Source organism: Neolamprologus brichardi, chromosome 14, assembly GCF_056152115.1.
Source record: "Neolamprologus brichardi isolate AB-2024 chromosome 14, ASM5615211v1, whole genome shotgun sequence".
Classification (NCBI taxonomy): Eukaryota; Metazoa; Chordata; class Actinopteri; order Cichliformes; family Cichlidae; genus Neolamprologus; species Neolamprologus brichardi.
Window position 1 is genome coordinate 37038633 of NC_142117.1, and position 14631 is coordinate 37053263.

At 47.4% G+C, this 14631-nt stretch overlaps 1 protein-coding gene across 2 annotated transcripts in view; it reads right to left on the reverse strand.

Annotated features, from left to right (window-relative positions):
• The window catches only part of exoc3l2b (exocyst complex component 3-like 2b), a 35672-nt gene extending 21813 nt beyond the window's left edge, over window positions 1-13859 (reverse strand). The window contains exon 1 of one of the 2 annotated variants that reach the window (XM_006801214.3): window positions 13760-13859. The gene's annotated coding sequence lies outside the window, so the exon portion shown is untranslated. Of the gene's footprint in view, window positions 1-7317; window positions 7444-13759 lie in introns of those variants that run through there. The other variant, XM_006801213.3, reaches the window with a different exon arrangement.
• Between the last annotated feature and the right edge of the window lie 772 nt (window positions 13860-14631).

A 14631-nucleotide genomic window follows, 5' to 3' on the forward strand; every position in this document is an offset into this window, starting at 1 on the left:
TCCACAGTGTCGTCACACACGTATGGACGAGTTCAACACGGCGTTTGAGCGTCACGTGGAGGCGAAGGAGTCGCGACCTTTTCAGTGTCACCAAACAGACAGGAAGCCAGGAAGAGGAGCAGATAACCAATCAGAGGGAGGCACAGACTTCAGCCCTGACCTTCAGCGTGTTTGTGCTCGCGGCTGATTAATGACTGTAGATAATCAGCTGATTAACGTCTGCTGGAGGAAACACAACATCCAAAAACAGGAATCATTTCATAAGAAGGGCTGACAGCTGATCGCCTGCTTCCTGCCCACATCCATCATCGATTCATGTTTTTGAGCTCAAACTCTCGATGCCTGACTGCATGTCTGCGGCCCAAACACGAGAGCGGACGAACAAATCTGTTCCCACTTCAGACGCAGAACAGGAACACGAGCTTTCTTACAGGGGGCAGCGGTTATTCGCCAAATGACCAAATTCATGGCTGCATCCTCCTGAAGCCGCATTTGACGCCGATTACGTCACAGCAACGAGACGACGGCTGCTTCAAATGCGCCCTTCATTTCCCCGAATTTGAAGGATGGGTCGGTGTGTCCGTCGTGGCCCGACCTATCCCAGAATTCATAGCGTGACCCAGCCAAGTCCAGTTTCCAACATTGGCGGCAGTTTTAAATTTACTCTTATTTCTCTTTCACAAAATAAACTTTTAACATATTTCCAAGGGGAGAATGTAGCTGTGTAAACATCAAATATCTGCTCTGTTTATCAAGATATCGCATGTTTGCAAAAGTGCTTCAACGTTTTCGAAGACGTCTGTTACCCACCAGCTCGATAGCAAGCCGGGGGGTTCAATGGTCACTCAAGCCAGCGAGAGCAGCGGACTCCCGGCACATCGTTTTCAAACCCACCGCCGTCTGTCGCTACTCAGGTTAAACACGATATATAAGTCACTTAAAATTGTTATTGTTTGGCTTTTCTCACTGTTTGATTTGTTCTTGAGTAAATCTGTTTGGCTGAGATTAAAGTTCTAGTTTTCACACAGCTGAATAAACGTCAAACAGAAAACTGATTGAACAGAAGTGTGAGACGGTCGAGAGTTTACTCCAGTGTCCTGTTAGATTTTAGATAGCAAGGAGCAGACGGACGAGTTTATTAAACTGCACCGAGACAGCGGTGACGCAAATCTGAAGGCTCGACCGTCCAATTTCCCAACCTCTTCTCGGCCTTCGGAGGATGAATTTGGACACAGCTATTGATTGGATGCAGATGCCATCTTGACCCCTTCAATTGCAGCCTGTTTTGCTGCCATCTCGATGCACTGAAGACGCTCTGCAACCGCAGAGTCTCAGTCCTCAAAGCAACCATTTCAAAGGCAACAAGCTGACAGTTTTATTGAGCACAATCACAACTGCTGCTCTCAGTGCTGGGACTCTAAAGCAGCCCAAACACGAGATGCTACAGCTGACATCAGCAAGACTTTCACACTACAGACGATCGTTTGGGTCCCGATGGAGTCACAGCGGTCTCTGTTAGCTAACGCAAGCATGTACAGATGATACAGAGGCTCGGGGACGCTGCTCATTCATGCGTTTCATTTGTTTCTGTTCTGCAAAGGGACAAAAGGTGAACACACACACACACACACACAGTAATCCATGTTGTGTTTACACACACTGAGCCTGTGAGCAGGCGGAGGTGGAATCTTACTGGGAATCTGCTGCTAAGTGACTGGAATGATAAGTGGCCAGTTTGACGTGGAAGCTTCTCGCCGTGTTTCTGGACGTCAGGCTGACGGCGTTCCCACAGAGCTGCAGCCGGTCAGCTGACACAGCGGGAGGAGTTTCTCTCAGTGGGTGCCGTCAGTTTTCCAACAAGACAGGAAGTCATCTTTAGGACATTTCAATGATGTGAGAGGAAGTCTGCACTTCAGCTGGACGGAAGAGAAAACTCGCTGCCGAGCCCAGCAGGTTACTGGGACACATGAATGAGGTCCAGTCACAGCCAGTTCTCCTCTCGCTGTCCGACTCTCAGATGCTCCTTTCACATGTCTCCCCAGTGGATCATCTGCCTTCCTCCTATCCCAGCATCCTCCTTCACTACATCCATCAACGCCCTCTGAGCTCTTCCCTTCTCCTCCTGCCTGGCAGCTCCATCATATCCGCCCTCCCTCCTCTGCACATGTGCAAACCATCTGAGCCTCTCGGACTCTGAGCTGTCCCTCTGATGGACTCATTCCTGGTCCTGTCCATGCCGCTCACTCCCAATAAACATCTGAACATCTTCCCTGACACTCGTCTCCACCTACACCACCCTGCCTGCACTGTCCAAACCTCTGCTGCCTCGTTTCCTACATTAGTGGTTCATGCACAGCGACGCTGTAAACATAACTGCCAGCCGTTTCCTGTCCGCCTACAACGACCCAGCGTTGCCGTGCGTGTGACCGACGCGCCGTCTGCTGCAGGACCTTCAGGCCCAGCTGCACGTTCCTCTCTGCAGGGAGGACATAACACGCCATTTTTCTGAACAGCTGCTTTCTCTCACAGACGATGCTGAGCTGACAGTTTTTCCTTAATGGGAGACAGATGCAGTGTGGGTAACCGTGACCTCATATCAGAGCAGTTATGTTATGTGATGGTAATTCGATAATCGTCCCGAGCGGTGTCCTGGCGTTTCAGAGCGATCTGTGGAGCGCTGGCTTGTTTTTCTGTCCTCTGCCTGCAGGCAAACCTGTGCAGCCTGTTCTTATTATCGCTGCAGCTGCAGCTCAGCGTGCACGCCGGCCTCGCTGTGTCCCGACTGCTAAACAGCTTCCTGCTGAGGAGGGCAGCACGTGGGCGCAGGAGAAGGAACCGAATTCAGACAAATTCCATCGATTTATTTATTATTATTTTGTGAGTTACATGATAATAACCCACCCGCACACACACGCAATCCTGGACTTTAAACTGGGGAGTAATGACCATGGATGAGCCCCGCCCAGCCGGTCTGAGCTGGGTTTGAGTGGCCGGTGGGACTTTGGAGCCATAAACTTCTTTTTATCAGAGCAGCCGGCTCAAAAACACACACGATGGAGTATTTACACCAGAACCTGCTTCATGAAGCTGCTTCTACGTGTGGAGATGAAATGTTAAAAAAGACGTCAAAGACGTGAAAAGGTGGAGAGCTGACGTGCAATGATAACTGTACTCATGCACACGCACACACACACACAGACACACACACACAGACAGGTAAAAATGGTTTAAAAAGGCTTTTTTCAAGCCTTTCATTCACCAAACTAAACGCAGCAGCATGCTAACAACATGCATCAGCGACGTTACGGTTGCAGCTTCTGACTAACAGCAGGATGCAGCAGCCCGATGGAGAGTCTGGAGGCAGACCTGAGCATATTTGGATGAGCAGGTGGAGCGTCGTGGTGAAAATGGTAAAACGAGCCTCTGAAAGAGCACGAGTGTCTGCAGACCAGCAGCCGGAGCCGATCGACAGCGGCGGCGAGCAGTCGCGCGTCTCTACAGTTTGCAGTTTGTAACGTTTCTGTCTGCTTGGTTTCAAAGAGCTCCAACTCTACAACAAAGCCGTTAATAAAGGGATCGATGTCAGTGTGACCACAGCTGGTCATTAATGCAAACGTAAGAGCAAGAACTGAACCAAATCACACGGCTAAAGTGCCTCCAGCTGTCCAGATGTTCTGTCACCAAACTGATGCTCAGACTTCAACTAATGTTTGTTTTAAATCCACCATCCATGATTAATGTACTAGTCCTGTCGCTCTTATTTTGAAAGCTTGGACCTTCCTGTGTTCTCTGCCATCTCACTCACAGCTGCTTCCAGAAAACGTTTTCATTGTTTTTGTTCTTTTACATCTGGAAAGCAGCTTTTTTATTTTGATGCTGTACCAAACGGAGAAGGTTTCCAGGACGTCAGCTGGTCAGAGCTCGAATCTGAGAAACCTCTGCTCCTCTGCACAGCTGCTGGTGGCTGAATGACAACACGGAGATGAACATGAGTGTTTTGGCCAACACACAATCTGAAAGGTGAAAGACTGAACCTGACACCTGAGATACCTGAGCCCACATCATCTTTTATCTACAGCTGTTGTGCAACCTGTGTGAGCAGTTCAGATGGAAGAGATCTGAGTTCAGATCAGGAGCTCTGACATGTTTAACAGGGTCACGGATCCACAGGAAACTACATCTAAACGCTGGAAAACTGGAAGCTTATTCATGTTTACTTCCTGTTTTGGTTTGACCTTCGTGTCTTCTAAAAGTCTGAATCCCTGTTAATATTTGTTTCTTTTATATGTTTTTAATCAGCTCATGGCGATAAAGCACCAATCAGCTTTTATGGCTGCGCTCCGGCGAATCACATCGAAGCAGAACGTCTCAAACTCTGGTTTTACTTTGGCAATCACCCCCCCCCCCCCCAACATCATGTTACCCAACAGCCTGCATGGAGCCAAATCCATCATCCTTTAACTCTGTTTCCCAGACATTTGTCTCCGGCTCGTGTGCAGACTTGATGCTGTGGGAGCTGTGCTGATTGGACCGCTCGGGTTTGTTAAGTTTATTAAGGTCAAAGTTGAATGAGCGCTCAGCGAAGGTGTGCCCGTGCTGCTGATGATCAATAAAAGGCCAACATCAGTGTGTTTGCACATGCCTGAATTCCCATAGTTCTGGTTTATGGTCACAGCTCACTGTGTCCTCATGAGTCAACAGCTGAAGGGTTAGCGCTCAGCTGGATCAGTGGGGTGAAAGCTACGCTCTGATTGGTTGTTATGTCGTTAGACGACAGCACTTCCTCTTAAAGCACTTATTTGTTTGATTGTTAAGGGTCAGGTGAAGGACGGTCAGCAGGTAACGCTGAGCTGCTTCTACGTTTTAAACTTTTTAAACCAATCGTAGCTAAATATCGAGGTCACGGCCGAGAACCACAATGTACGTATGAACAGGTAGCAGCAGGAGTGGGTTAGCAGCTGGTTACCATTACATGGTCTGGTTATCTGGTTAACCACCAACTGCTTCAGTTCATCCAGACGAGCGTCCACAGGTAACAGCGAACACCTTTGAAACCACAGCATGACTCTCAGTCAAACTCGCACACGATCAAACCTGCTGACAGCAAAACAACCAATCACAGCAGACCTTTCTCTGCCAGCAACAGCCAGTTAAAAGCATGAATGTAGGCTAATGTCCTCAAACTGAATCAGAAATAATCACCATCAAAATCCATCACAGGGTCCCTTTATCCTTCTCTCACGCCCCCCTGCAGAAACTCGCTTAACCAGAGCAGCCTCCTCACTGGGAGGCAACCAGCTCCAGATCCTTTACTGGTGGAGCACAAAGTGTTTCCTCTGATGTTTCTCACCCTGATCCCTTGTTACTGCGGTCCTCGAATACTGTTCCAACAGCCGGAGCTGCAGGTCACCTTTTGGCCTTGCAAGACGGACGTTAGGGTGAAAAACACTCACTGAACCCACCCCAGCTGACCTGACACTGAAGACAACATCTGCACAGAGCAGATGAGGAGGACAGGAAGTCAGACACATAATGAATTTTCAAAATAAAAGAACCTTGTTTTCAAAGATGTGCAAAGGATGGAACACCAGTATGATGAGAAGACACGCGGTGTTCCTGCATCCTCCACCTGCACTCCAGCTGTTTGAGCCACATTTAAAAGAAATACCTGGAAAGGAAGCGTCTTAAGTATCTGCCTGTTGGGTTAATGAATAATCACGTCAAACAACGGACGTTACAATACCGACCAAATCACTGTGATCAGGCTGCCATAACTGAGCAGCTTTAATATACGCGGCGATAAACTCGTCCGGAGAGCTGACGCGCTCTCAGGCTTCACGTTTTTATTACTTTGTTTTACTCGACGTTTCGCTGTGAGCAGAAAACTACTCGGTTAAGATCGCAGCTTGGAGTCATCTGCAGGCTATCAGCAGTTTGGATGCCCGACAGTAGAGAGGTCAAAGGTCAAAACAGTTCCTCTGCAGGGCAGAAGGGCTCGCGCAGAAACTGAAGTTCATAGATCATATCTGCTTTGGTTTTTTTTTTTGCACATGGTTCAACAGGAAGTTAAAATGTGACAGTCAGCAGCAGGGGAGGAGCGTCTATGTTTCCATCACAGTGGACAGTTTCTTTATGCTTCTTTAAAAGCCTGCAGCGTTTCAGCCTCTGAAACAACTGAGCTGAGTAAAGATGAGGAGGAGGAGGAGGAGGAGGAAGGTGAAGCTACGATAAAAGAAAGGTGTGAAGGACAAATAAAGACGAAGCCTGGACTTTGATCAGTCTGCATTCTTCTGTTTGTTTGCAGCACTAATGGGAAAAAGCAGGAACGTGCTGCGTTCACTGACTTCTGAGTTTGCGGGGCTTCAGCCTGTATCCTCTGACACTGCTGTCGTCATGGTGACTCCGCGTGACCACGCTGCTCTGTACCTGTCGCTGTTTGACTTCACCTTTGTTTGTACTGAAAATAAACGCTGTTGCAGGTTTAAACAGAGTCCTGTCATCAGCACAGATGCACATCTTTGTGACATCTTTGTTCAGCGGGGTCGTGTAACTGCTCTAAACACTGATTCTTCACAGGCGAGAGGGGCAACCCCTGATAGGGTCATCTGTGGGCACACCTGCAGGAGAGAGTCGATAAGAAGCTGGCTTCAAAGGACCCGTCGTTGTAGTGGGAGGGGCTAAAACTAAAACAGGTGGTTTCAGACAAAGGTTAAGAAAGAGAAGGATTATTCTGAACTCTGAATCATGCAAAGCTGCTCTAAAGGAATCAAAGAATTTTTAAAAACGCATGTGAGGAGCAGCAGGCCAATCAGAGAGCAGCATGAAAAAGTCCCTCAGTGAGCTGAACAACACCCACGGAGACATCAGGAGGCTCACGTGGACCTGCAGCAATCTTTCACCTGCACTCAGTTAATCAGTGACGTTTCCTGCCACGGTCACACCTGCTGCCTCAGGACTCAGAGGGAGCAGCAGAAACACCTCTGACCTCAGCTGACCTCTGAAGCAGACTCACACAAACTGCCAGCAACAGTCACTAATGGGCCGCACTTACATTTACTGCAAATACCCACAAATCCAGTTTCAGCTAAAAGTCTTTTCACGTTTATGGCTGCCAAGTACAAAGCGTCACTTCCTGTCTTTTCTAATATCACTGATCGATCCGAGTAAATTAAATCCAATCGTCACTTTAAATTCAGTGCAGAAATTTAGTTTCTGCTCAAAACCCCGAAAACTTTCACTTCTCTGCATCTGAAATCATTCTAACAGGTAATAAACTCTCCGTGTCCGCTGCTCCATCAGCGGGTGTTCGTTACTCACAGCGCGGGGACATGGTGGCGGAGCGGCGGGTCACACTGTCACCAGGAGCCGGACACCGGGCGAAGAGACAGCGGAGAGAAGCTGGACTCGGTCTGAGGAGAAAGCTGCGGCTCTGGGACTGAAGACGCGCAGAGGAGGAGGGGGTGCTGCCTTCAGGCACGGTCGGAAATTTCGCAATCGCAACGGGAGCTGCGCAGTGATAGGCCAGAGACCGCTGACGCTTTATGGCTTTATCATATATGACGTGTGTCTCACACACACAAGTCTAATGAAGCCATGAAAACAAACTGACTTTGTTATTATAATTGCTGTTGTTATGAGGATGAGGATGATGATGAAGATGATGGTCGGGTGCTGCGGGTCATAAACACTGTGCTGACGTCACAGTTGGCACACAAACCAACTGTTCATTTAACAGCATCAGACTCGCTGGTGACTCGGCGGCGTCCCGCTCATGTGCGACCATCAGCACGTTCATCCCGCTCACGCAGGCTCAACAACCGCGTAACAAAGAGGCCAAGAATGCAGCACGGGGTGGGGGGGCGGGGGGGTTACCGGAACTCTGAATATTTAGTCCGAAATACTGAATAATTGTATTAAACCGGAGATTTGAAGCACGTATGCAACCCTGGTCCTGTCTATTATGTGACAAAATAAACTGTATAAGAATTTATTGTTTTACAAAGTGGGAAAAGCATTTAGACCTTATTTAAACAAACTGTTCACATCTGTAACTGAAGTAAATACATGACATCACTGTATTATAATTTTTATATAATTATTAAAGTGCAAATCTCTTTAATTCAGCATCTTCTAATTATTTTAATGACTTATTGTTCAGTAGCTCGGTCTATAATAATGTAATTATTTTGCCAAATAATAAGCAACAAAAGCTCTACGAGGTGCAGTAATGATACTCGGTACATGCAGGAAAAGCTGTAAGTATAACATGGAAGTACTAAATGAGGTACAAGTACATTAAACCTGAGCAAAGTACTCAGTTCCTACAGGTCCTATCCTCGCTCTCATCCTGTGGTATCGTGATTCAGTGGGGGCGGTGCCACCCCCTGCCCCCTCCTATCCACGCCCCTGAAGAACTGTCATATCTGGTGAACCTTTTAAATTCACGCTGGAACTTTTTCTTTTTGTCAGATGTTATGTTTTTCCCCTGGCCCTCCAGGCCACCGTAGATTTGTATTTTGTGTTCCTGATCTGATTTGTTGCCCCAAACACATTAATCACCGGTTTGCTCCGTGTGTGCTGCAGTTTCTCTCCCGTGTTTGTTTTGGGGCATTGGAGACTTTTCACAGCAGCAGAGACAGGCGGGAAGCTCCGGAGAGACTCAGACTCAGCACAGCGGGCTGAGATCACCTTCACCTCAAGACTGAGACACACAGCGAGCCGCTCGAGGCCACTCCCCCCCCCCAGGTCTGCCTAAAGTCACTCTGACTTTCACTCTCAAAGTCACGCTGCCTCCTCACAGAAAACAGTCACTTTTCATTCAGCAGCAAGAAAATCACACTGTGTGTGTGTGTGTGTGTGTGTGTGTGTGTGTGTGTGTGTGTGTGTGTGTGTGTGTGTGTGTGCACACTGTTGCTTCAGTAAAGCACGGACATGTGATCAGTTCCCGTCCTGCTGCAGATGAGACTCTGATGAGGTTGTAGCTCCTGAACTTTGACCAGCCGCCCTCAGCCAATCAGGTCGGTTCTGGTTTGTTTTAAACGTTAGCTTGTCTTGATTTTTAGGCCATGATTGGCCACAGCTGAAGCACGAACGTAAGACTGTGCGTCTGCTGGAACACACTGATCTTTAAAACATGTGAAGCATGTTGTGACAGTCTCATTAGTCTCATTAGTACAGCTGCTGTTTGTACTTTCTCACCTCATAAAGCAGGAAAACCTTTGACTGTTTACTCCACAAACCACCTTCAGGTTTTAGCTTTGTGTCTGCTACGTTCTCAATCTGTGTGTGTGGTGCAGCTTTATCAGGATATTTGTTAAATAAATGACAGAGCAGTCTCCCCCCACGCCTCCAGGCTGACAGGGACACCACCAGCTCCACTGTGCATTTTTAAAACGTGCAGCTTACAGATGAGTTCAACCTCAGCTTCTGGAACAGCACAGCGAGTAGATACACATGAGCACAGGTGGAGAGAAGCACCAACACACAGCCTTTCATGTCTAATTCAGCAGCATACACACTCACTTCCTGTCTTACTCTTTCTTTGTTGGACTTTTCTTTTGTTCTTTCTGTTTTTCACTAAACCAAGAACGCGAGAGCTAAAGTTAGACCTCAAGGGAAAGTCTGAAGTCTGCAGGAAGCAAATGGAAGTCAGTGTAATGTCCTCTGAAATGTGTGTGTGTGCGTGTTTAGACATCTTTGTGAGGACCAGAAATTGACTACTATACTTGTGGGGACCAAAAGTCACTTATGAGGACAAAGTGTCCGTCCCCACGAGGCTTAGTGTCAGGGTTACAGTTGGTTATGGTTATGGTGAGCATGTAGGGGACGCACTATGTCGATGAGATGTCCCCGCTAATATATGAAAACGAGTGTGTGTGTGTGTGTGTGTGTGTGTGTGTGTGTGTGTGTGTGTGTGTGTGTGTGTGTGTGTGTGTGTGTTACATTCCTGGCTGGGAGTCATCCATCAGCTGGTAAACGCCTCCCAAAAGAGGTCTCACAGTAAAGAGAGTTCAACACAAGTCAAAGCAAGCAAACACACACACACACACGCTGACCCCGGTGACCTTGCCCTCAGTCACAGATGACCTTTCACCACAGTCTCGTTCCTCTTTTTCCCCTTGTTTCATTTTCCTGAAACGACTCGCTCCAGCAAAGAAGCGTCATTTTTCAGAGGCACCTTGAACGCATCACGGGAGGAGAGAGTCAGCTGTTTTACGAGGTGATAACGGTTTGGGTTAAATGTTGTTTCACACCCAGCTGACGTCGACAAGCCGCACAAATGTGGAATGAATAATTATAAACAGAACAAGAATGTGGCTCCAGTTCATCTGACCTGGGATCAGTTTTAAAGGAGCTTTGGTCCAGAGCAGATGAGGCTGCTTCTCCATTGTGCTCACGTGTGGCTTCTTCTCTGCATGATGGAGCTGTAACCTCCACGCTGGTTTCTGGAAGTGTTCCTGAGCGTGTGCAGTTATCCTCCTGGATCCTTTAATGATGATGACATGTGCTGTCAAGGATCAATCACAGATGTTCACAGATGTTTGAGGGTCGATGAATACCCGATTAACCTCCTTAGTGTTTCTTTTTGGTAACTCTTACGTCTCCGACCTTTAAAACTGTGTGTGTGTCCTTTATCTGATCAAACTGCAGGTCACACTGGTCACCTGTCCCCCCCACCACCCTGAATCAGCTGCAGATGAGAACCTGGCTGAGATGGTTCATGTTTGTGTTAAATGTCACACGTGAGTGTTGATCAACTTCACTGTGGACGAATCCCAGAGACAAAGATCTCGATGACTCAGACAGATACGTCTCAGTTTGCTCCAGATTCTGGACTCTCCAAAATTTCACAGCAGCGTTGTGAAACGGTCGATGTGAAGGGAAAGCCGTGCAGCAGAGTCAGCAGCTACAGATTTAATAAAAGAGCTGGTTTCAGGTCAGTGGGGCACAAAGAGAGAAGTCCGTACAGTCAGTGTGGTTTTGTTTTTGCTGCTGCTGTTTCTTCCAGTTTCACCGGCCAAGGAGTCGAGAATCGAAACTCTTCCACAAAAATGGATTTCACAAGCCCAGAGTCAGCGTGTGCTGCTGTGACCTTCAGGTGTTTAATGCAGCTTAGATCTGAACTGTAAATCAGCCAAAACAAGTCAGGTCACATCAACGTTGGGCTACTTTTACAAACCAGACAATCAGCCGACTCGTTCACAGAGAACGTTCCAGAATAATACAGGAAACTCAGTTTGACCACCTTCAACCGGCCACTGCAATAAAGTACGTTTTTATGCTTGATCCAGAAGGACGCATCAACCTCAGGCTGCAAATCTGAATCCGATTCACTGAAACTGCAGTTCCTCCAACGTCCACCAGAGGTCGCCCCCCCAAAGCAACTCACTCCCCGCACATTCATGTGAAAAACAAAGTTTCCACAGACTGCAGTAGAGCTGGGTGTCGTCACTGATTCTAGAATCGATTCAATTCAATTGGATTTAAATCTTTTTTGACATTTTTTGACAGTCAGAAATATTATAATTCAGATCAGCACATTTACATATTTTTGTATCTATAAAAAGGAAGCTGACACACGCAAGACTTTATCAAAGGTGTGAGCGTCACAGCAGAGGCCTTTGTGTCAAAGCAGCTGAAGATAAAACACAGAAAAACATGAAGGTGATTTTCCTGTTCTGGGATTTTATAAAAATATTCTGCAGTACATCAAAAACGAAAGAAAACTATTAATGAACATTTGAACATTACCTCTGAAGTTACAGCGGTTTTATTAGAGACACGGCGTTTTGCATTTTGTATAATTTTAAAAGTTTAAATTTGTTCAGTATTGAACGGCAGAAATGAGGTTTTCTTTTCCGAAGTAAGTAAAAGGAAAAAACAGTGGCCGACAGCCTGTAAACAACGGCAGACTTGTGCGTAACAAGCAAGCGAATAATGAAGAAAACAGATTTTTAGACGGGAAACTGTTGTTGAAGTACAGAGAGAGAGAGAGAGAGAGAGCTGTGCATGAAGTGTGATTTTATCATGACGATGTTTATGTGAAGCATAGTTTGGATCTTCTTTGGCTGCTGGTTCAGTCAATGTTGTTTGGAGAGAGATCAAACTAACAGCTTTAGAATCAGCACAAAAAGGACGTAAACACAAAGCTCGACCCGCCGAAACATCAGAATCAGCGAGCTGTCGGCTTTCAGCCCCGACCGTGTCAAGTGAGAAAGTCACATCTGATTCTGATCCGTCTGCAGGTTCGAGCTTTGTGTTTACGTCTTTGTGCAGAAGCCATGTTCCTGCTCTCAGTTACTGTTTTACTGTTTGGTGGTTGTGGAAATGTTGTGAGGTTTAACCTGAGATTCTGGCGTTTTGGGCAAAATAAATTTATATTGAAAAATCGATTCAGGATTTTAATGAATCAATGTCACGTTATCCAAGACAGAATCGATATTAATTGATAAATCAATAATAAAAACCCAGCCCTACTCTGCAGTGCTGGGAAAACCTAAGCCGTTAGCTTAGATTGAACCAAATCACAACAAATCACAGTCGCCTCAAGGAAAAAACCCAACAATCATATGACCCCCTATGAGCAGCACTTTGGCGACAGTGGGAAGGAAAAACTCCCTTTTAACAGGAAGAAACCTCCGACAGAACCAGGCTCAGGGAGGGGCGGGGCCATCTGCTGTGATTGGTTGGGGTGAGAGAAGGAAGACAGGATAAAGACATGCTGTGGAAGAGAAACAGAGGTTAATAATAACTAATGATTAAATGCAGAGAGGTGTATAAACACTGGCAATTGCTAGTTAGCCTAAATTCATGTCGTCACATTTTGCAGGTGAAGGAAAAAACTTGATCATGTGGATCACATGCATTGGGGGGAAGTAACAAAGTAACAAAGTACAAATACTTAAATAGCAGAATTTTCAGGCGTCTGTACTTCACTAGAGTATTTACGTTTCTGACTACTTCTTACTTTTACTCCCTACATTTTAAAAACACTCTCGTTACTTTAGGTGTGACGAGTCACAGTGAGGCAGTGCTGCTCGTGTACCAATCACAAGGAGACGTCGCAGAGTTTACTTTGTCCAACAGCTGAGCGACTGTTTGCGTCAGCATGGAGCTAACCCTACAGAAGAGGAGCGAGCACAAAGCGAGCACAAAGCGTTTCTGTCAGCTCAACAATCCTCAAGACTGAGAGCTACGTTCACTCAGCCAGGAAGCTCATGAAACATCTGCTCACATCTGGCTGAATTCAGGTGTTTACAGGTCAGCTGATCTACTGCAGCTCTTACAGCTGATTTACAAACGATGGCACTGCAGGAAGTTTCTAGAGGAGGAAATGCATCTTCTCTGGGAACTGGTGCCACGGCAGAGAAGCTGGATTTCCACCTACAGTGGAACACTGAACTTCCTGTGGGTATCTGATCCACTCACAGTTAGACGTGCTCAGATCCCACTCCAGCATGCTTTTTCTTGGAAACTGTGAGCGGCGTCTGTGAATTCTGAGAAAGACATTCCTGGCATCCAAGCCCAGAAGAGACGGAGCGGCAGAAGCATTTTTCAGCTGCTTTGAGGAGAAATCTACGATGACGTTAACAAGACATGTTTGTATCTGAAAACTGAGCCTGGAGGCAGCTCTGCAGGAGCTTCTCTCACACACCACATATCTGAGGCACCTTCACCCTGAGGGCAAACTTTCCAAATGCAGCCCCGGTTTTAACCAGAGTCACATCACAGCTGCTGAGGGTAAAGAAGCAGCTCTCACCTGTTTCTGTGCAGCGAGTGGATCCAGGAGGTCTGCTCGGGCTCAGGACGGGGACATCTCTGTCCTGGGACTTTCCGGACGTCCTGTGATAAGATCTGAGCTTCTCCTCAGACTCACAGAGGCCTCGTGTTCCCGCACAGTTTCAGCTCCGTCTCCTGTCCCGCTTCAGGTTCCTGTCGGGTTCTCGGTCAGTTCTGCTGAGCCGTCGGCCTCTCGTCTGCTGGCTTCAGTCTCTGCTCCTCGTTTCCTGTTTGTTTTATTATAACTGCACCAGGAAATGGTCATCTTTTCCTCTTCCTCCTCCCCGGAACTCCCCCGTTCATACCCAGCTACACACACAGACACACACACACACACACACACACGCACACACGCGCGCAAACACACACACGCACACACACACACACACGCGCACACACACACACACGCACATACACGCACACACACACACACACACGCACACACACACACACGCACACACACACGCGCACACACACACACACACGCACACACGCACACACACACACACACACACACACTCGCACACACACACACACGCACACACACGTGCACACACACACACACACACACGTGCACACGCACGTGCACACACACGCACACACACACGTGCACGCACGCACGCACGCACGCACGCACACACGTGCACACACACGTGCACACACACACACACGTGCACACACACACGTGCACACACACGTGCACACACACGTGCACACACACACACACGTGCACACACACACGTGCACACACACGTGCACACACACGCACACACGCACGCACACACACACACACACACACACACACAGACACACACACTGCTGCTTGTTTCACACTCGACTAGAGGAGCTTTG